The 23,726-nt window shown below is 36.4% G+C and overlaps 1 protein-coding gene across 4 annotated transcripts in view; it reads right to left on the minus strand.

Annotated features, from left to right (window-relative positions):
• LOC113063512 (tyrosine-protein kinase fynb) overlaps window positions 1-23,726 on the minus strand; it is a 72,784-nt gene that overhangs the window by 41,360 nt on the left and 7,698 nt on the right. For 3 of the 4 annotated variants that reach the window (XM_026233969.1, XM_026233968.1, XM_026233966.1), the window contains exon 2: window positions 5,502-5,555. The exons of the other annotated variant lie outside the window; for it this stretch is intronic. The gene's annotated coding sequence lies outside the window, so the exon portion shown is untranslated. The remainder of the gene's footprint in view (window positions 1-5,501; window positions 5,556-23,726) is intronic. 4 annotated transcript variants of the gene reach the window in all.

Below are 23,726 nucleotides of genomic sequence, written 5' to 3' on the forward strand. Positions count from 1 at the left end.
TGTCAAAAATAACTAAACAACAAACTTTAATATGTCTTTCCCTTTACCAAAAACACATTAAACAGCACTTAATTTCAACATTTATTCTCCTGGTCTATCCCTATGCAAAGATTACTGGGAACTAGAAATCCACTGCCCAGTTTCAGTCAATGCAACATAAATGATTCATGTAGGCCCAACTTAACTTCAATGGTTTAAGTTAACATTTTATAATTGTAATTTCATTTAATATAATAAAATTGATTGCAACTGACAACTCAATAAAAACATTAAAGGTTTATGTTACTGAGCAAACAACTAAAATAGTTTGAGTGATATCAAACCTGCCAGTGAAGCGATTTGTGTATGTGTGTGTGTTTGTGTGTTGATTTAAAAATGGAAGGATGCTCTGCTGTGTATTAAGGTGAACAAGTGTCAGCAACCTGATGAAAGATCTTTGTAAGGCTGCATTATCTGTCTAAGTGAACTCTGTGGTGTGTGAAGACAAAAGCCAAGAAAAGTGTCTCTGCCCAATGTGCGTCACAGCTCTGACTGGGAACAATAGAACAGGAACAGCTGGCCTACCCAATTCTCATCTGTGCACTAAAAGGTATTAATGCTGCCCCATAAAGCCTCTTTAGAGATGCCACTGTGCAGAATGAGACAGACTGCACTCGATTTAAAGGATCTGCTCTTAAGTTATGCAAACACACTGTGAAACTGCAGCTCCACTGAGACTGTGTGGGTTAAAGGAACATCCTGTGATATTTTGAGGTGCTCAAGTAGGTTATGTAGGTGGGTGTGGTGGAAGGTACGAGTAAACAGGGTGAGTGTTTATTTGGGGTGTTGCATGCACACGTGCTGGTGTCAAACCCACGGCCAGCTGAAACGAAAGTAAATGTTAAACGCTCGCTTGACATTAACTGCCATGAAATACTTTAGTTAACACATAAACATAAATCATTTTTGGTTCGGTCTTAGGAATGTTATATTTTTCTAATTTGATAATTTTATTTTATTTATTTATTCATTATTATTTCTTTACTGAACTGAAATGTTCACTATTAAGTTTTGTTTTGTCATTTGCACAACATAGACATCACTCATCTTGCTGTTTTCTTTAAAACAAGGTTCATTCTAGCAGACAATGACAATATTTCAAACCCACCTATCATTAATAAATACAGTACAGACCAAAAGTTTGGACACACCTTCTCATTCAAAGAGTTTTCTTTATTTTCATGACTATGAAAATTGTAGATTAACACTGAAGGCATCAAAACTATGAATTAACACATGTGGAATTATATTTGGAATTATATACATAGCAAAAAAGTGTGAAAAAAGTGTGGTAGATGCGAATTCGCCTAATTCGCGCATCTAGTTACAGGAGATTCTGAGTTATGAAAAGGACCATTGCAAGCTGACAGCGACCGGCTTTTGTGGTGGAAAATTGTCAGTAATACCCCCACCTTGCGCAGCTGTACCTGAGTGTCCCTGGGACATCGGTGCGGTCGGAGAACGTCTTCTCAACAGCTGGACATATAGTGAATAAAAAAAACGCTCTGCTCTGGACCCTGAAAATGTTGATCGGTTTGTTTTCCTGTCCAATAAATTTGTAATGGCCCTAGCCTTTTTGCGCATTTCATTATGCCTGCCTAGTGCCGCCTAATCTAAGTGTCGGTTACGTTCAATAAAAAAAACGAAAAAAAAACACATATGGCCTGTTCTCAAGTCTCAAGTTTCATTTTTTGAACAGTTGTTTGAAATGGATTGAATCATGAATTGCCTAAATCATAAATGTAGCCGGGTTGAAGCCTGCAGTGATGTTTTTCTTTTGTTATGGCAGCCGTCCCCTCCATATATTTTTTCGAGAAGGTTGCACTCCTGTTGCTGTTTGTTATTCTGCACGAAACTTCATGCCAATAAATAAGAAATATTGCTGACTTGTGCATTTCCAGCGCTCTCTCTACGTTCGTCTGTTATTTGACGTTAAAAAAAGGAAACGGCTTTTTGTTTAGACATGGAAAAACGATTTTACAATCGATTCAATGAACACTTACGTCTTAAAAATCTAAATTATTTTTTCACAAAAGTGACAGCCCTATCTATATTATCCTTATTCACGAAGAGAATGAGAGTTTGAGTGACCAAAGACTCTTCAAAAGGATCACCGCTGAAGAATTGCAAAAAATAGTTGAGTCTTGGGCCAGAAAACTTAAAACAAAAATTGTCAATTGTCACCACATGTTGTATGGGAGGGTTTCAAGAAAAATTATCCTAGCTCATCCAAGAACAATCCCCAGCATATTTAGTTATCAGACATGACTGGAACTTCAAATGGGAATTGCTTATATGGACAGATAAAACAAAACAAAAAAAAGCTTTTCAGCAGCAAACACTCAAGATGGTGCTTGATAAAAAGTACCCCATGTGTACAATGAAATATACAGCTGTATTTTTGAAGTTGAGGGCCTATATTTCCACTTGAAGTCCTGGACATCTTGTTTAGACACATGGCATCTTTGGTGGGTTTTTTTTTTAAGTGGTAAAATATAACTTAATTCACACCATATTTCTGTTATTATCGATCAATCTTATCAGATTAACTTTGATCGTTCACTTTTCCGTGAGTGCAGTACACCTGCAAAGCATTAGCACTCGTTAGCTTGTCATTAGCGTTTTCTTTTCTCCTCTCCTCTCTCTCGCTCCAGTTTTTCACAAGTTCATCAAACAACCGCAGTAAGAATATTTCATCAAGCACGGTGAGTAATGGCTTCTCCTGCTATTGTTATTTGCACCTCTTGCCAAATGTACAGTTTATCTATCTCTGTCGCTGATGAGGGATTCACATGTGATTAATGCAGGGAAATAGTTAGGCTGACAGAGAAGATTTCTGAATTAGAGACACGCATCCAAACTTTAATTGAGGACAGTAAGAATGTTAGGGCTCTAGATATGGCTTTGGATGCGTCTAGCTCAGGGATTCCTGTACATTGTCCGGTTCCAGCAGAGCCCCTGCAGCAGGGCAACTGGGTGACGGTGAGGCAGCGTAGTCGTGGGTCAAAACTCCGCTCTTCTGTTCCGATCAAAACATTAAACAGGTTCTCCCCACACACGGATGCACCCACTGAGAAACCTGATGAAAGTGCTCTAGTTATTGGTGATTCTATTGTACGGAACGTGAATATAGAGACACCAGCCACCATAGTCAAATGTTTAAATAAAACCGTGACATTAATTGTGGCCAGTGTCTATTAGAGAAAAACATTTATTTCATAATTATATTATTCCTCAGTTTTAAATTCTTATCCAATTAAAGGTTAGATTTATTTTTTATTTTTATAAAAGATCAAAATGATTAACAATGCAGATACATTTTCACAGCCTTCTTTGATCATATTTACCAAGGGTGCCGATATTATTGGCCATTATTGTAGCACATAACGGTAGCGAAACGGTGACTCAAAAACCATGACACCAACCCGAACCATGTGTAACTTAAACCGTTAGCTAGTATTTTCCAATCCCACCCTACCCTCTACCCTCTCTCTGCATTGCTTCCATCATCTACTGTTGTCCACTCTATAATGACTATAAAAATAACTGATTCACTTGACTTGAAGGTGCCTTTTCATCTAAAATCAAACTGTAGCTCAAATGTTCCTGTTGGATGTTAGAACAGAATCTTTTGCAATGTGCATAATTTATGACGTATGTAAATTTACACAATTTAAGACATTTATTAGATGTTTGTATAAAGATGATGATACTTAAAATAGAACTAACTTTGGTTCTTTGGCATTTTTTTTTAGACTTACAAATCAGTCAGGTACAAGCCAGCTCTTTCAAAAGCACTAAAAGAATCATTAATATAACCTTAGTCAATAAATGTTTTTTTATTTAAATGTTTTCTTTTATCTTTGATGCAGAGCTCCATCTTCACTGACACATGTAGCACAGAAATGAAACTGAACCAGGAAAGAACCAGAAATATAGTTTCCATCCACACATGATACTGCCCTTCATCTTGCTCCAGTGTATAATGCTCATTCAGACTGTACAAAGCATCAAAGCAGAAAGTGCTTATTGGAGCCACAGAGGTCTGGTTTAATGCGAGGAGGCCCTGGCTTCTCTTTATTAGGGTTGTCAGGGCTGCTGAGATGCTCACTCCATACATCTTTGATGTGAAGTCACCCACTGACACTACCCAGCAGGCTCTGGACTTAAAATGCTGACCAGTGTGTTTCTCTTCTTGGACAAGAAAAAAAAAAAAAAAAAAAAAACCAAGGAGAGAAAGAGAAAAACCTAAGGGGCATAGGACAGTAGCTCCAGTAAGCAGCTCCACCATTATACTGTATGGAACCCGTGACTCACTGAAACGTCAAACTCACACACACACACACACACACACACACAGTCTACAGAGTCTAATCACTTCAGTATGTCTTCGCTAGCCCAAACTACCTCATGAAAACACACATAATCACTCCAGTTTTCAGCACAGCTCATATGACTTCATACACACATTCCCGAGTTAAACACTCAGACTCATGAATATTATATGTTTTCTTTCCACAGAGAAGACACACCCTACTCTGAACTCTATCCAGCATAATATCTCACACGTGTTTACTTCGCTATCTAAATGAACACATAAAATAGACCTTTAGTGAAGTAAGTGAACTAAACATTTTGTTTTACATATTTTTTGCCTATTTTGTTCACAAACTTTTGGGGAAACACATGTTATTGGTAGCCATAGGTATAATCACATTAGCCAAAATGTTTAATAATATAGAAGCAAAGATTAGGGGGTATAAAATAAAAATAAAATCTTGTATCTGATAATCATTGTGCAGGACTGAAACTTTTACAAAATAATAAATAATTATTGGATTACAATAAAACCTAATATACTTCACAATTTTATACAACAACAACCACAATAAGTTATTCTTATAATATTAGATGTCAGATTTAATTGGTCACATATTTCATATTTTATTTGGTCTGTCTTTTAAGGCAACACAATATCATGAGAAAATGTCATTTTTTTATGGGGTGGCAATTTTGCAAATTTGTACAACATGATTCATATGGAAACATAAAAAAAAAAATGAAAGGGAAAAAAAGCATGAAAGTCCACCCTTACCTCGCCTATAAACATATGCAAATCTTATGAAAACATACAAATGAGATTGCACAAAATCATTCAAACCGGCCACCGATTCACCAAAATGTCCAAAAAACTTAGTAATTTAGACAAGCAGCACATTACATAAATTACTTTTTCTGATGAATACCTTTATTTCCTGTTGAATGCACACTGGTATGTTTTTGGAAACCCAAAAAAGCAGTGTGAATATTTGGTCAACTGCCTTAGTGTTCTTTCTGTAATTATGAATTCTGCATAAATTTGCAGTGAGTTTGTGAGTGTAGACTTCATGTAAGCCTGCCTATAGGCAATCCTATCAAACCTTCCCGGACCACGCTACTGAAGCACAGTGTTTTACACTCACCTGCACAGCACAATCCTTATTTCCTACACATTGCTTTGTGTTCAAAAGAGAATCCTGAGAGAAACAGAAAGAGAAACACAGATTAACATTACAATGTGATAAACCGCTTTATAGTCTGGTGGTTAGAGAGTGGTTAGAGAGTTTGACTCCTAACCCTAGGGTTGTGGGTTCGAATCTCGGGCTGGCAATACCACTACTAAGGTGCCCTTGAGCAAGGTACCGAACCCCAACTGCTCCCAGGCCCTGCAGCATAAATGGCTGCCCACTGCTCCGGGTGTGTTTTCGGTGTGTGTGTTCACTGCTGTGTGTGTACACTTTGGATGGGTTAAATGCAGAGCATGAATTCTGAGTATGGGTCACCATAATTGGCTGTATGTCACGTTACTTAGTCTGCTCCGACTGGGATTATATTTTGTTCAGAACAACTGCCAATTCTCAATCACTCTGGGACAGTTTAATTAAAATCAACCCTTCTATAACCTCACACTCAGTAGTATTACCTGTTTTAGGTACAGATTACATAACACAGTGATGGTACTCACCCAGACAGTGTCTAGCCTCTCGCAAACAAAAGCTCAAGTCAACCTATCCAGACTTCTATCAGGACTGCATGATTTCCCACAATTTCTTTGCTTACTTTATGTTAAAAATTGCTATCACAGGAGTCATCCCCAGAAATAGCCATGCATACTGCATTTAAATCTACTTTAAATTACCTAAAAAAAAAAATGTTATTTGAAAGATTATCCCAAAAGTCTTTCACATGTTGCCTTCATATTTTCTGACATTTAGCTTTTTAATGTGATATTTTGGGGGAGGTTAGATTTGACATTAGACACTGATAGCTTCTCTTATACTCTAGATTTACTGATATCAATATTATTTGCCTGATAACATAGTGCTAACACCACCTGTGGAAAGCTTGTCATTTTGTTGAAAGAACAGTTTTCTAACATAACAGCAGTAAATTATCAAATGATGAACAAAAAGATCCTAATAACCAGGGGCTGGATTCACAAAAAAATCTTCTTAAGAAATAAGTAAAAAAAATTCAGATAATAAAATGAAGATACATTCCACCAAATTCATATTTATAGATGGAAAAAAAAATTAGCTCCCTAAAAATAACACATTTTTTGTAGAGTTGCTTTGAATTTGAATTTCGAGTTGTGTTTAATCATGACCGATCATGGTTTACTTTCAGTCACTTCAGAAAAGTACCCATCCGAAGTGCACACACACAAAGCAGTGAACACACACACACACACACACACACACACACACACACACTGGGCAGCCATTTAGGGCCCGGGGAGCAGTTGGGGGTTTGGTGCCTTGAATCCAGCCCCAGGAGTTTATCCAGATTTATTACACAGCTCTGTGGAGTACTTGATTCTGATTGGTCTAGGTACAGTATGTCAGTAACAACCAGCAAAAACAAAAACAAAGGCTCATCCAGGTAACTGAAGTCGGAGCTATACTTTTGCCAGGAACATTTTTTTCTTGGTGGAAGCTTTGCATTTGTTTAGCTAATAAAATATTAAAACTTGATTCAAAATTGTGTAGAAAAAAATAATTAATTATGCATCCTGGTATTACTATTACTTGGTATTACTTTTATTGCTGTAACTATTTATGTGGTGAAATGTTTTGTAATAAGTGGTTTGACTGCACCACATAAATGTCTGTCTAGTTTGAATTTGCTGCTTGCTCGCAACTGCTATGTTCACACAAGCTTTATTTTGTTCAAATATTTCAACTCATATCACTTTTTTGTGTCTAATTATTTACTCGCGTAACAAGTAGCCAAGTAATAAGCGAGATACTGTACATAAAAGCTGGTTTTTAGCACTGAATAACCCCCTTCAGGGTGATACAAGACCTGATCACCCTGTCGCAGGTAATTCTGCAATAACAACTGGCAGGATGCACATTAGAGAGATCTGCCAATATTTCGATTTAACGATATTTTCCCCGATATTTAAGCATTTTACCATTATCGAGTATTGGTTTTGTAATATCAGATTCACCGGTAAATGCCGCCATCTGCTGGGTCTTTTGAGAAGTGTGCGCTGAGAAAAGACGCAACAACAATGGCGTGCAGGTACTTCATTTGCTGTAGTTAGTAAACTTTATCTAACATAACAGCCAGTTATGCACAAATTAGATGCATTCAGTGTTTGGAATAACGGCGTTTAAAAGAACAGCGTTAGGCAACTACGTTATTTTTTCAGTAACGGGGTAATCTAACTAATTACTTTTCCCGTGGTTACAACAGCGTAAACGTTACTGAACGTTAAATGCGGGGCATTACGATGCATTGATTTAATAAACTTTGCAATCCGAATGCACCCCTGGCTCACACAGCGAGAGAGTAGGTGGGTTAATAACGAGATAAGCAATTATGATTGGCTAAGGCACCTTGCCATTTTCAAGGTGGAGATATAAGCACTACTTCAAATTCATTGTGGTCAAAGGCAAGAACGTGCATGTAATGTGTACATGTAATGGTTGACACGCATCTACAAAGCTAGTGGCCAAAAACACTTTTCTTACAAAGATAATACTTGAAGTGCAGGATAAAACTCTTGCTGTCTGTTGACGTGCAATAAATATCGAAAGTTATGTATGAACACCTGTCTGTTCTACTCATTTCAACTGACTTGTGACTTGTGAAAACTGCAAAAAAAAAAATAATAATAATAATAATAATAATTCTCTGACATAGCAATTTTTTTTTTTTTTTTACAGTAACGCAAATAGTTATTCCCTGCTAATGAGTTTCTTTTATTATAGAGTAATTCAGTTACTAACTCAGTTACTTTTTGGAACAAGTAGTGAGTAACTATAACTAATTACTTTTTTAAAGTAACGTTCCCAACAGTGGATGCATTACATAAATACCTGATATGTAGTTTATGCAGCTTGACTCCGTGAGTTGGTCTCTATTTCTTAGAGCCATGTTAAATAACACATCAAGTCCTGTCCCAATAAAGACGTAACTTTGCCTGAATTGAATAATACAGCCACGAATGAGCGCATGCTGGAAATAAAAGCACTGAATTTTAATTCTCTCTCTGTTGTAAATTTGCTCATCATTAGTCTCATGAATCCACTTTCATATTGCTGTTCAATCAGGGGGTTGATGCTCAGGAAATGCTCCAGCAAGGCCACTGCATGTAACTTTGAACAAGATTCACTTGTTTAAAGCATTTCATAATCTAGATAGCAAAATTATTAATAATGTTTTTGTCTATAATATTCCAGTTGAGAAATGCAATAAAATACAATGTTTGTCCCGATACCATTTTTTCACTTCCAATACAGATAACGATGCCGCAGCTTTGGCTATTTGCCGATTCCGATATCAATCCGATATTTTTATTTTATTCTTGAACTAATACTACTACTAATAATAAAATAAATGGAAGCTCAATTAGTCACCTATAAACATAAATCTTTGTCATTAATTTATATTTGTCATTAAAAAAAATAGAGCAAAGATACACATTACAAATGCACATAATACACTTCTAAAAATAAACAGTGTTTTGCAGGTACATTAGTATTTAGCATGAGCATTTAAAAAATTGAATGAACAAGTAAAAATAAAACAATTATTATTTACAAATTACAATTGTACCTAGACAGTTGCCTATGGCTATGATTTTACTAATACAGTTGTCTGTTTTATTTTGTAGTTTAAAGTATTTAGAAATGACACACAAGAAAACTTTACTTCAAGAAAACCAAGGATTGGTTTTTGGAAGGGTGTGATATCCACATGTTTTTGTTGAAGAAATTATAGAGGCTAGCATTTGCATTGCAAAAAGGTGGCCAAAAATGAAAGATTAAGTGGATATTTTAATTGAATTAATTAAACAAAACATTGAAACTCTAAGAGGGTTTTAAAAGGCAGATTCGATATTAAAACATGTTATTAACTTAATGTTATCAAAATCCAAAAAAGATTAATAGGATTAAGTACCTAAAGGTGACGCACGGGCCTCATCTTGGACTATTTTCTTTTCCTTATCCCGGCGCCGGACTACTGTTGTCTTTTCCCGGGCACAGTTGTGCATCAGTTCTGATCCTTTGCAGCCATCAGCTGACTTAGATATATGTGTCGTTCACATATCGCGCCTAAAAATGCATGGAAAATGCTATGCACCCCACGTTCTCCTTCTTTCCAAAGTGCTCAGAACGTTGTGCCCCTGAGGCGTCTGCCGTTGCAAAGCAACCATGACTTGCTCTCTCCATGAAGACGCGGAAATTTCAGCAAAGGATAAATGGGTTAGCTCTGCTACTAAATTTATTTCAAAATGGTAATCCATATACAGCTATGGTCAGCTGTCCCTTCATCTTGGCTGAGCTTTCAACGTTGTTACAGGAAAGGATGAAGCTAAAAAATTTACTCACTCTTTTACTCACTCATTCACTCTTTGACAGCAGACGGCGCTAAAATGCAGAAATGCAGCCGTTATCCTGAAAACCAATAAATAAAGCAGCTGCACTACTTTCTTAAATACATTTAAATAGACTTATATGATGTTCATCACAGCACCAAATACTTAAATATTTAGACTTAGGGGCTTTCACATATCACGTCTTTTGCGCGCTCAAGTTCGTTATTTCCAATGTAGGCGCGCTTATAATGGAAGCAACACGGTCGCGCCACGCTCGTTTTTTCCAGGCGCGTCCGCACCACACCGAGTTAAAAACATTACCGCAAGCGGTAATTTAAATACACGTGAAATTCACGTCAAGTATGCGTTAATTACGTGTTAAAAATCAGTTTGAATGGGTCAATGTCATTGGCTGCTGAGGACTTGGGTCAAACCACTTCTGTGAGCTTAGGGGGGTGTACCATTCATAGACAGGCAACCACCATTTAACATGCTATAGATCAGCTTATTCAGCCTTATTATTAATAAGACAAAAAAAATGAAGCGACTAGCACCCATGAAAACATACTTTAAAATAAATCATGATCGTTTTCTAATTTACTTTTTAAAATTTGAAACATTGTTTATTTCGGCATTATATTATGCAGTATGCACAGAAATGATCAAAGACAAACATCATTGTCTGAAAACACTAAATGGCACAGAGAGAGAAACATCATGTGAAGTTATTTGGTTTTGTATTATTAAATATAATTTTGTATTAAGTAATAATGAATCATTAGTGTATAATGATAGATATATTAGAGTAAGAGTAGAGTAAAGGAATTGGTGTTTTTTTTTTTTTTTTTAGTAACTGATTTATAGAAGTGGCAAATTGATAATTAATGTTGTCATTTATTTTTTTATTGTTGTCTGCCAATTTCCATGTACATTTCATAAGAAAAAGCAGTGGTATCGTCAAAGGATAAACATGAATGTCCTAATAATGAATCAGGAAGTCTTTATTGTAAAAAATCTACATTCCCAACTCAAAATCTTTTAGTGACTGGTCACATCTACATTTTTCAAGTGTTTTTTTTTTTTTTTTTTTTTTTTTTACAGTGTTGTATATTGCTCAGTCAGTACTCCTACTCCTATATATGAAATACAAGGAATACAATGGAATAGTGGATTGCAATAAAGGTTAGTAGTATACAACCCTACCCTAATAGTAAAAAAAAAAAAAAGATGACTGAAAAGAAGAAAAAACAAAGTGAAATAACTATTGTGTTCTTACTTCACGCAGTCATTTATTAACTTTATAACAGTAAATAAATATTGATTCCACATACCAGTTATCGGGCACATAAACATGCAAATAATTGGTATCGGTTATAAAAAAAAAATAAAAAAAAAAATAAAAAATCAGTATTGGTCGATCACTAGCACATTATCCCTTACATGTCATGTAGTAGAGCACACTTTGACACTTTATAGAGCTATTTCAGGTGCCGAGCTCCCTGTGGCAGAGTAATGTCGTACAGTCCTAAAGGTTCGTCAGATCAAGGTATTCTTAGTGAAATCCCTTTTTTGGATCTTTAGATTCCACAAATGTCTCTTGCCATTTTTTTGCAGTCTAGTTTGAGATGACATGGGATGATATACTTTACCCATGACTGAAGAGAAATATGACACTACAGACTATAAAATTAACCTCCAAGGAGAGCTTTATGTAGGTCAAATCCATTTTATTAATTAGGTGTAAACTATAGGCAAAGACCAACTTGGTATTAAACATGATGTAAGAAATTACAATTTAACCCTTGTGGGTTGTTCAAATTCACTACCCTTCCGTGATGTTCGTGGATGAAAACATCCACTAAATTAAACGGGCGCTTTTTGCATAAATCTATTAATCAACCACAGTCCTGATCAAAACTACCAAAATGTAAAAAAAAAAAAAAAACAAGACTTTAACTCTTTAATTGCAAAGTCCATAATTTGGCACTTTGGGGGGGTGACCTATTTTCAATATAAAAAGTAATTGTGGCTGGATTACAGTCTTGGGCATGTCAAAAATTTGTCTTTTATGTCTTTGGCTTTTATGAATTGTTAGTTTTTGTGCAGCATTAGATTTTACAAAGCACAAGCCACAGTTAAGAAGATAATGATCACATATCACATTCAAAAAAATGTTGGAGCACTGCCTTAACATCCTTTTATTATGCACAAAAAAAGATACCAAAACAACTTAAAGATACAGAGATCTTCAGCCAGACATTGTATGTGTGGAGCAGGCAGAGGGAAATCTTTAATTGAGGGTTCAGTTGTATTTTTAGAACAGACTGGACGTAATGTAGAATAAGCACACACTCTGTACAGCTCACAGAAGAGAGAACCTTTCATTTTCTGTTACAGGAGGTTTGTGATCTTGTGTGTTGAATTGTTTAGAGCATCTTGTGTCCTTTAGCATGTATCGAATATTCTGAACTGAATTCTGTAGTCATTTTTAATTCCTTTTTTTCCCCCTCCAGTCTTTGAACTATGACAGTGCCCATGTTTTGTCTGTACCAGCTTAGGGAGGAAAATGCTACTGAACTAATAAGAAAACTACACTCAATGTAAATAAAAACAAGTTGTTCTTGGGAAAACTAAACTAATACATGACTACAAACCGGTTTATAATAAAAAAGGAAAAAATTTTTATATTTTAATTCCACAAAGAAATGTTTCTAATAAAATTACACTGTTGTCTTCTATCTCATTTTGAAAAAAAAAAAAAAAAAAAACTGTGAGAAAACTGATTCGTGAAATCGTGAATCAAATCGTGAGTTGAGTGAATCGTTACATTCCTAAAATACAATGAATGTCAAATAAATTTAACAGTGTGAAACATATAATTGATGTTAACAACTCAACTTTGAGTTGTATATTCGAGCCCTAGAAATCTATCTAAATGAAAGAGCACTTACTAAATACATACAAATAATTTAAATAAAAAAAATAAAATAAAATGAAAGTAAATCACACTGGTATCTGGTGTCTGCATGTTTAGTCTCCCTCACTCTAGGTCTAGTGAACTCCCGGCGTGCAGCACTACTTTCTTTTGCTATTCTCGATTTGTCCATCTCTCCCCACCTCTATCATCATGTGGGATTCTCGTGAAGATTCAGTCCTGAGGGTAATGTGCATTCAGCTGGGTGCAAGCATTCACTCATACACACAGATGCTTTATATGCTCAGACCATAGGCAACAGGAGAAAAAAAAAAAGCAGCTCACATTTAAGTGAATGTTATTTACTGACTGATAGAGGCACTGTGGGATATTCACTGCTGAAGACACAAAGCTGCACTGTTGCCTACAAACAACACATACGCACACACATATGAATGATCGAAAACTCAGCAGGACAATTCACAACATGAATTATGCACAAAGAACCTTCACAGAGCAGAGGCAAACAGATGTCTTTTGTTTGGGTCTGTACAATATAAACATTTGACGTAGATGAGCTTAACAGGAATAGAGCATTTCATTAATTCCAGTTGCTTGGTCACAATGAAAATTCTCAATTCAAATTAGCCTTTCTTTGAAATAATCTATTATATTAGTTAGTGTAGTTAACTTATGCTTAATTGTGCAGCGTTGATCAGTGTAATACTGACTTACAACTTAGACCTGCTATTTCAAAGAGACGTCTTGCTTATTTGACACAAACTATTATGATAAACAGAACTTCAAGGATCTATCAAGCTGATTTTTTTTTTATGCAAAACGTATGTGATGTTGTGTTAGCCACGCTCTATAATGCATACAAGTGTGTGTGTAATCTGAGAAAGGAAATGTGGGCACAGACACTGCTAGATACACAAGCTCAATTTGATGCATTGTTATATTCTGAAATGTGTAAATACATCTCATAATGCAACATAAATATGCATTAAATTAAGTTGTATTGTACTGTATAGTTGTTAAGTCCTTTTTTAAAAACTAAACCCTTCAAAAACAAAGTAGAGCATCCAGACCTGTGGAAAAAACATTAGAAAGACCAGTTGAAAACCTTGGACTAGTTCGGCATGTATTTCTTTGTGAGCTCTGTGAAGTATAGAAGCTTGAATAAAAATAAAAGTAATTTTGACTTTTCATCTCACGCTTCTGACTTTTTTCTTCAGAATTGCGTGAAATAAACTCTCAACTGTGAGTTCTGACTTTGTAACTCACAGTTGAGAGTTTTGACCATTTTTGACGAGTTAAATTTTAATTAAATTTGCAGTTGTAAAAAATAGTCATACTTTTCTTCCCCTCAGAATTGGACTTCATAAAATGCAATTAAAAAATACATTACGGAGCAAAGAGGAAACTGACAACACACCAACAGACAAGACAGAGCAGGTTACTTATTGTATGAAACAAAGTCTCAGCTTTCAAATTTTGTCATTTCAAAGTTCAAACAATAAATATTGTTTCGTGGCTCTTTAATGTGACATGACAGATCATTATAATGCCTCAGTTCAAGTGGTATGTAAACCGATCATCTTTTCATATTTACTAATTAAAGCACAAAATAAACATGAATGGCATTAGAAGGTATATTATTTTAACCGCGGAAAGATGTCAATACACAACACTGAAGTTAAAATACTCTACTGTCTGGTTTGTTTGTCTGAAAAAAATGATGGAATCGGCATTATGATTGGTCAGATTGTCTGTCAAGCAAGCGAAAAAAAAAGTCAAAATTGAAATATATAAACATGTCTGTTAGTCACATTAAAGGCGGGGTGAAATGCTCGTTTTCACTCAATCTCCTGTTAATCTTGAGTACCTATAGAGTAGTACAGGATCCTTCATAACTCCAAAAAGTCTTTAGTTTTATTATATTCATAAGAGAAAGATAGTCTGTACCGATATTTTCCGTAAAAACACGACCGGCTGGAGGCGTGACATGTGGGCGGAGCTAAAGAATCACGAGCGCCAGTAGGCTTTTGCGTTGAGAGCGTTTGGAAGTTGTGACAGTACCGTGAGGAAAAAAACAACCAAAACAAACCATGGCTAACAGTCAGATTCAGCGTATATTTATGATCCAGAATTAGATCCAGAGGCTGAAATTTAACAAGAGCAGCATCAGCAACGACGTCTCTATGTGGTATGTACTGAAACTGTATATATTTGCTTAGCGGTTTTTGAAAATGACTAAGTTACACTTTATGTCGTCTTTTTTTATTTTTATTTTTTTTATTTATTTTTTTTAAGCTGTACATGTGGAAAGTGCAGTTTGATGACAACATCGCATGTTGTTTACTTGATGTGCTTACGCGCCGATAGCTAAGTTAACAACACAGAGATATTTGAAGCAGTTTTGCTCACCGCCTGTGGTTCCAACACACGATCGTGACCCTTTTTCGTTGGGACTGCATTATCCTTAAGAAATAAACGATGTGCAAATCCGGCGTCAAACTGGGCCTTGTTTGTAAAACAAGCATCTTCGAAATGCAGGGAACAAACAAAAACACTTGCACAACTCCGTTGATGCTCTGTAAAAAATAAACTTCATCAACTGGTCCCTTAATGCCGTTTTTTTTTTTTTTTTTGGTAATCTGTGCAGGGTTGTCTTGCCCTGGCAACCAAAAACATAGTTATTTTGTGACATTTCGCAACGCTCTGGCTCTGATCAGTGAATGTCTGTGCTCTAAGTGCTCTGCTATACGGGAGCGCGCGCTCTTCCGGCAGAAGTGCCCTTAAGACCCATATAAGGAAATTCCGCTCCATCTAACGTCACACATAGCCATACTCGAAAAAAAACTTTCCGAAACTTGTGACAAACCAGAAGGAGTATTTTTGGAACAAAAATACTCTTTCAAACGTACAACTTAATTTTTGAAACTGTGTCCATGTTTAGCATGGGAATCCAACTCTTTAACAGGTGTAAAAAACTCAGTATGCATGAAATAGCATTTCACCCCCCCTTTAACATAATGGTCAATCAGAGGTGATTCAGCGTAAACACATCAAGTTCTGCACTTTCATACATTCATAATAATTAGGGGTGCTCCGATCACGATCGGCCGATTGTTAATGCGCATCTCGTCAGTAAAGCCGGTTCTCTAATCAGCGGTTAATTCCATCAGGTGTGTGATTTCACATAGAGCAGCTGTTACTACACAGAGCCGTTGTTAATAGAGAAGATGTGCAAATCCACTTCATTTTCAGCGTTTTTTGGCGCATCTTCTCAGTTAACAACGACTCTGTGTAGTAACAGCTGCTCTATGTGAAATCACGCACCTGATGGAATTAACCGCTGATTAAAGAACCGGCTTTACTGACGAGATGCGCATTAACGATCGGCCGATCGTGATCGGAGCACCCCTAATAATAATGGACATTGTGTAAATAAAAGATTACATGTGCAGTGTAGTCAGTCAGCTTCATGGATTGTATTTGGGAGAGCCAAACTTAGTCAGTGAGCTCGCAATGAACTTTCATGCAGTTCAATACACAACCATATATAAATGTAGGATTGAATCCAAAACTGCAATAACTGACACTGATATTCATACCAATTGAAAGAATAACAAACTTGTGACTATCACCTTTAACTATAGCAACAGTGACTAAAGTAAATATCAAAGATGACAAAGTCTTACCACATGTAACATGAAAAAAGTTCAATTGAGGTGTAATTTCATCCGTCAAATCTTAATTTACATGATGACAGCTTTTATACCTCAGTAGAATGGAGCATTTGAACAAAACTGACTTAAGTAGCTCCAGTGGTGGAAAGTGACCAGATCTAAACCTTTAGTTAATACTAGGGATGCAACAATACCATTTTTTCAGAACCAATCCGATCCTGAAAATTCTGAGCATATGCAAATATTGATCCAATCCGATACCAGCATCGTTTTTTTTTTTTTTTAATCAATGTAGAATTTCTATACTTTGTGTTGACCTGATCATCACTCTTTTGTGTATTAAACACAATCTACTACATATAGACAACTTCATTTGAATGAAAAATAACAAATGAAAAACTATATAATCATTATCTATGACAAAAATACTATTATAAACTAGGTTAGTGGATAATTCAGCAGCAAAAGATACTCTAGATTCTAGGAAAATCATGGGTGCACAATTTTAGAAAATCTAGTGAAATATTGTATTTACAAATAAATGTGAATATGTCTAAATTCTGGTAAAATGTTACACATTGCTCTTTGTATTGTTGTAAAATACATTAATGAAAAACAAGTATATCAATTATACAGAAATCTAAAAGATGTTTCTTTTAAATGTATTAAGTGTGCAGCTGCGCAGCCCTCCGAGTCCACATAGAACAGTTAGTACAACCCAAAAGCTACTCTGCTCAAGTTTATCTTCAGTTCTCTCTTCACAGCAGTTCAGTCAGTGTACTGTTTGAGTAAATGAATTTCTCCGGGATATTGGTTTATTTCTACTCAGAGGGAGTGTTAGCCATGTTAAAAAAAGTAATTTGTGGATTAATGCTTACTGGAGACACGGAAAGTTTCAAACGATTCAGTCTGATTTGGTGAACTGGTTCACTAAGAAGAACCGGTTAAATTGAACCAGTCCTCAGGCAAGAAATATTAATACGTAGTGTATTAAATTTGTGCATTAGTTTATTAAGCCTTTACTTTGAACAGTTTCAAACCTCAGTTACTGTGCGTTCTTGAAGAGTTTCATCGTTTTGACTGTAACCGAACACAACATGCAGTTTGACTGTTGAATGGAGGATAACAGATTGCCGCAGCGGAAAGAAGAGTTTAGGCGAACTTGAATTGAATGACTTAAATAATAATCTGTACCTCACATTGAACTACAGAACAGCTTCAGGACACTTGAAATATAGTGCACAAAAACATTGTGGTGCTTTATAATGTTTTTGTGCCTTTCGTGGGGCTCAACAATAACACAAAATATCGGATTTGGATCGGTCTCGTCTGAATGATACCTGATCCACAGAAAAGAGCCGGTATCAGAGCCGATCCCGATCCTGAGTATTGGATCGATGCATCCCTAATTTAGCAAATGTTTTGTATCCAAACACAAACATGCAGTGGTTTAGATCAAGAACGTGTTTGATCAGAGAAAGAATGTGGCTGTTTGTGTGATTCAGCTTTTGCCCTAGGGACCGTGATATTTTGAATTTAGGAGTCTAAGCTTCCCACCAAGATATGTGGTATATATTTCACCCCCAGACCAACTAATTTGATCCAGACACTAGGAACACCCTAAAGTGCAATCACATTTGGCCATCAATTGTGAGGATGTGTGTAACTAAACCATGCAGTACAGTAAGACTTAGTTGTGTTTTTCGAATTTTAAACTCGGTAGGTGTTGCAGTGCATCAGTCTAAAATAAGTGAAATAAAAAGCACCCATCCTAAATAAAAAGTGTCTCACACAGCTCTGGGGGGTAAACAAAGTCCTCCTGTAGTGAATCGATTCATTTTTTAAGAAAAATTATATTTAAAATGTAATAATCAATTTAAAGTAGCTTGTGCTCACTGTTGTACATGGAAGCAGTTCTGGGCGGATGACGTATGAGGTCAGAAGTGATACCAAATGAGGATTTGTAAAGAACAATGTCTGAGGATTTCAATAGAAGCCAAGAGTAGACTTTGGTTTCCTTTGCTCCTGTTAACAAACATTGGTTTTCCCAAGACTCACAGGAGGATGTGCAACGCTGACATCATATGTCATCCTCCCGGAAACTACTTCCATATGCAACTGTTGACGCAAGCTACATTAAAGTGATTATTACGTTTTGAATATGGATATTTTTCTTACCAAAATTCATCTATCTACAGCAGTGATTCCCAATCGTGGTACTGGAGAAACCCCCAACACTGCACGTTTTGGTGTCTCTCATATCTGACACACACATTTGATGTCTTGGAGTCTTCACTAATGAACTGAGGAGTTGAATCAGGTGTGTGAATAGGGAGACGTCTAAGGCCCCGTCCACACAGAAATGCGTTTCTGTGAATACGCACAAATTTTTTATCGGATAGGCGTTTCGTCCACAAGGATCCGGCGTTTTCATAAGGTGAAACCGCTATTTTTTGAAACCGGGTCCCAGAGTGGATAAATTTGAAACGCCGTCTTTGCGTTTTCGTCTGGACGGCTAATCCGTATATTTTCTGAAACGATGACGTCATCAGCCCACGTCTCCCCCCTAGTCAGACACCTCTACGTCACGTAACAGCAACAAAAACATGAACAAACACTGAACGATTGTCTTTTTATTAAGTAACATTAACACTGATTAATAAATGTATTGTTCCATGTTCGTTTGTGTACCACGCGCAAGGTTTATGAGCATAGTCCAAGTCTTCTTCTCTGCTTTTAGTGTATCTCTGTAGTCTGGTCTGGCATGTATACTACATCATTATGCGGTTTCGTGTGGACGCGGATATTTCTTGAGACGAGGAAAAAAAAAGATTGGATTGGGGTAAGCTCCGTCTCCGTGTGGACGGGGCCTAAAATGTGCAGTGTTGGGGGTTCTCCAGGACCAAGATTGGGAACCAGTGCGCAACGAGAGGAATTTGTTCACACAGCGGAGCTTTTTATATGGACGGGCGCCATTTATTTAACTTCTTTTGGACTAATGCACTGCAAGACATGCTGAGTGCCATTAAACAGCTTGAAAGATCAGATACAATTTTTAAAACGACTCTGACTGGATTAATCTGAAAGAAGAAAGTCATTTACAGGATGACATGAGGGTGAGTATGCATGGGCTTATTTTCATTTTCAGGTGAACTAACCCCTTAAAAGGTAACAGTTTCGGTTGGCATTAAAATGTTATCACGTAACCATGAACAAATTAAATTAAATTATGGGGGACCAATTCTTACCATGTTGCCTATTAGCACAAATATTTCTAGCTTATTGTTTGTTTATTAGTACTTATAAAGCACATTTTAATGCCTTAATCTGCATGCCCATATTTTAGATACCTTAATCCAACCCTATACCTAAACTTAACAACTACCTTGCTAACTAAAATGAATAAAAAACAACAACAACTAAGCAGCAAATTAGGAGTTCACTGAAGTAAAAGTCATAGTTAATAGTTAGCTTATAATGATAATTTTTAAGTTTGGCCTACATTTTTATTAAAGAATGGCATGCAAGTTGCATATTTTTCTTAAAGTATTGTTTCCTTTTTTTTCTTCTTGTTTGATTAATTCTAACAACACAATAGACAGAAGAAGGTCTGTTTGGTTGCATGTATACTGCAAGGCAGATTAAATGTAACACTTTTTTTCCCCAATTTGTTTACTTGGAGGACAAACTGACTACTGTATGTTTACATAAAATGCACCCTGACTAAGAAATTCATTTAATTTGAGTTGACACACTACGCTACTGCAAATAAAACAATTGTAGTGCCAATACCTGTGACAACCCTAGTAATAACTTTTACATTTACACTTTACATTTATTCATTTAAGTGACACTTTTATCCAAAGCAACTTACAATTGCTATATATGTCAGAGGTCGCACGCCTCTGGAGCAACTAGGGGTTAAGTGTCTTGCTCATGTACACATTGGTGTCTCACAGTGGATTCAAACCCAGGTCTCTCACACCAAAGGCATGTGTCTTATCCACTGCACCAACACCACCCACTTTTATTAATTAAGTTTAAAGTTTAGCATAAATACAGATTTATGGTTATGGTGTTAACCTTAATATGTACATTCTGTACATTGAACGTGCAATACTGAGGTACACAATTTCTAAGGACAGAAACATACATATTTACCCGAATAGTATTTTTACAGTATTTTTTGAACTTCTGGACATATTCTGAAAATGATGTTATTGCATGGACATTATGGACATTAAGGCATTAAGTCATGGACATTAAAGCTGCAGTAGGAAACTTTTGACGCTCTAGCGGTTAATAAACAGAACTGCTTGCGTCTTGTGGTAGAACATCGTAGCCAGAACTACTTCTCTCCGTTTATGTCTATGAAGAATCACAAAGGTACTGGGTTACTCCGCCGCGGTAACCCCGAAGCAATCTAAAATAGTCCGATTATAAACACTTATTATAGGTGCACCCTAGTGATTCAGGACAAGCTAAAAACACGGTTTGGAAAATGGATTCATGGTGTACTCGCTTATTATATAAATTTTTCTACATTTTGAACACAAACTAAGTTACGGACCGCAGCTCTGATTGGTTGATTTCTTACTGGGAGCGGTCAGTAATTGCAAATGACAATAGGACCACTGGGAGGAGCCAGATGAGCTTGATTTTTTCACAGATTATCTGTCTCATATTCTACTGTCAGGACATAATGACAGGTTTAACAAATATGTAAAAAATATATATTTACAAAAGTTACCTACTGCAGCTTTAAGGCTCAAAATACAGAAAAAAAAGTGAATCAAACTGTCATGTTTATTGCAAACTGCCTGAAAAAACAACACCTGACAGTGCAAAAACATGTTTATCTTGGTCAGTGGGACAGCACGCTTCTCTTCTGGCTAAGCATACTTGTGTAAAGTATGTTTCTGGCCTGTGGCCCATTGTTGAGTCTCTCTATGTATTGGCTGATGTTCTCTCTCAAAGAACAGGCATAGGCTGCCTACACAAGGGCAGAAGAGTGCACCGTGGGCTGTGGTGATATGTGATGACCTCAGCAAAGGCTAGCTGTGACGAAAAAGAGTGTGACCCACTTCAGACTTTCCATTGGTCAACCACACACACAGAAAGAACAGCTGGATCAGAAGATGGATACCTAAAAGATCCACTTCCACATCCTAAAACAAAAAGTACCAACATTGTATTTACCCGTCTTTGCTTTTTATACTCTCTGAAGGGTTTGCAAGAAAATTAATCCAATCAAATCCTGGTGGATAAAGTCAAATCTGGCACTATTTGGATGAATGAAATTTAAATGCATTGAGAGTAGCATCTGAGATTTTAGAACTTCTGAACCTATTGACTAACAACCAAAATTGCAGTCTGTTCCTTACAAACACACGATCAATAATTAAACTGTTACTATAATGTCAGTGGCTCAGATGTCGGGAGTAAATGATGACTGCTATGTTTATTATTATACCAACAACAAAACATCTCAATAGCTTATGCCTGTTTCACACATACTCTATCTGCAGTACGTATGCATTGCATATTTTTTTACGCACCCGACCCATGTTAACGGATTCCAGCGTTAACACTGCATGTGGTTGCAGTCCGTATGTGCGTTACAGGAGCGGTGCGTCTACAGCAGTGCAGCGAACATTTATATACCGAGTCTATTTTTGCTGAGCTGCATGTGCTGAATTAAAGTGACAGCGCATTGTTTGCGGTAAAAATTAACATGGATTGACATGGAAATGCAGTCATTTCACAATAAATGTATACTAATTAAAGCGTACTGTGTTTCACACGCAACACATGGGTTTTGGCTAGATTTAAAACAAGAAAAAGAGCAACTTTAGAGAAACAAGGCAATATTATATATGCACTTTTATAGAGGCAGAAAAACAAAAATAATTTAAGACCCGTTGGATTGCGTGTAATAAAGATTTAAATGCAACAGGCACGAGACTCGACGGTTTCTGTCAGTAGGGAGTTTTAACTTTAAATGTTTGTGATATCCTAACAAGAAAAGGATGCTAATGTTGTGTTTAAATGTGTTGCAGCTTGTTCCAGCAACTTATTATAAAAACCTAGCAGTCAAATGCATGAGTAATACGTTGTTTATATTTGAATTTAAATAGGTCTATGAAAGATTGTTACTGTACTAAATAAATACATTTATGCATTTAGCAGACGCTTTTATCCAAAGTAGGGATGTCAAATTTCGATTATTTCCATGATCGATCGTCGTTTAAATTAACGATCAATTAATCGATTAATCGTTAACCATAATACTGCAAAATGCGTCTATTGCAGGCACGCAGTCAGCGGTATGACAGGATGTGCAAAAGCCACATACACACACAAAACGCTTTCTCACTTGAATTAAAGAGGTTTTAGTCTGAATAAAATGCTAGTAGCAGGATTATAAAATAAATAGATGCGATTATGATCATTTGATAAAATGAAGAGAGCGCGCCATACTTTTGAGGTCATTTTACTTTGTTGACAGTTTCCAATCCCGCACGAAGAACGCTGAACGCGCATCTTTAAATGGTTTTGTGGTGCTCGTTGTTGTATTTTAAAGCACAATTGCAATGTTTTCAACTGACATTATTGTATAAAATTATCCGAAATGTGGAGCGCGTGTGACTGCGCTGCACATTAAGTGAACTACATCGGCGCTGCTGCACCAAAACACAGTTGCTCACATTAATTTGATCCTGCTGGATTCTGTCCTAGAAAATGTCAGATTTGTAAAAATCCGGCATACAGCGCATTAGATCGTGACAGTGCATGCGTGCAGACGAGGATGAGCGAGCGCGGCTTTGGCTAGATTTATTTGGAGGTTATTGCTCATGTCTCATTCGGCACAAATCGAAATGTTTCCATATTCGCAATGTATTTGAATGTTAAACTATTATTTATAATGTAAACTAGGCTTGTAGTTAACACGCATTCGCATATAGACGGAAAAGATGATCCTCTTCATATGAGCAAAAACGTCTTTGGCATAACAGCAGAGTGGACCGGTATACTACGGTCTATTTAAACTGAATGCTCCAGGAATGTGTCGGTCACAGCGCCTATTAATCGCTGTTTTGAATCCAGCAATTATTTATTTAGAAATGATAAGATCTGATTATGACAAGTGTGGTATAAAAGCTTTGTTTATTAGACGAATAATAGGTTAACTGGAAAATGTTAGATCGCG

Source organism: Carassius auratus, chromosome 45, assembly GCF_003368295.1.
Source record: "Carassius auratus strain Wakin chromosome 45, ASM336829v1, whole genome shotgun sequence".
NCBI classification, from domain to species: domain Eukaryota; kingdom Metazoa; phylum Chordata; class Actinopteri; order Cypriniformes; family Cyprinidae; genus Carassius; species Carassius auratus.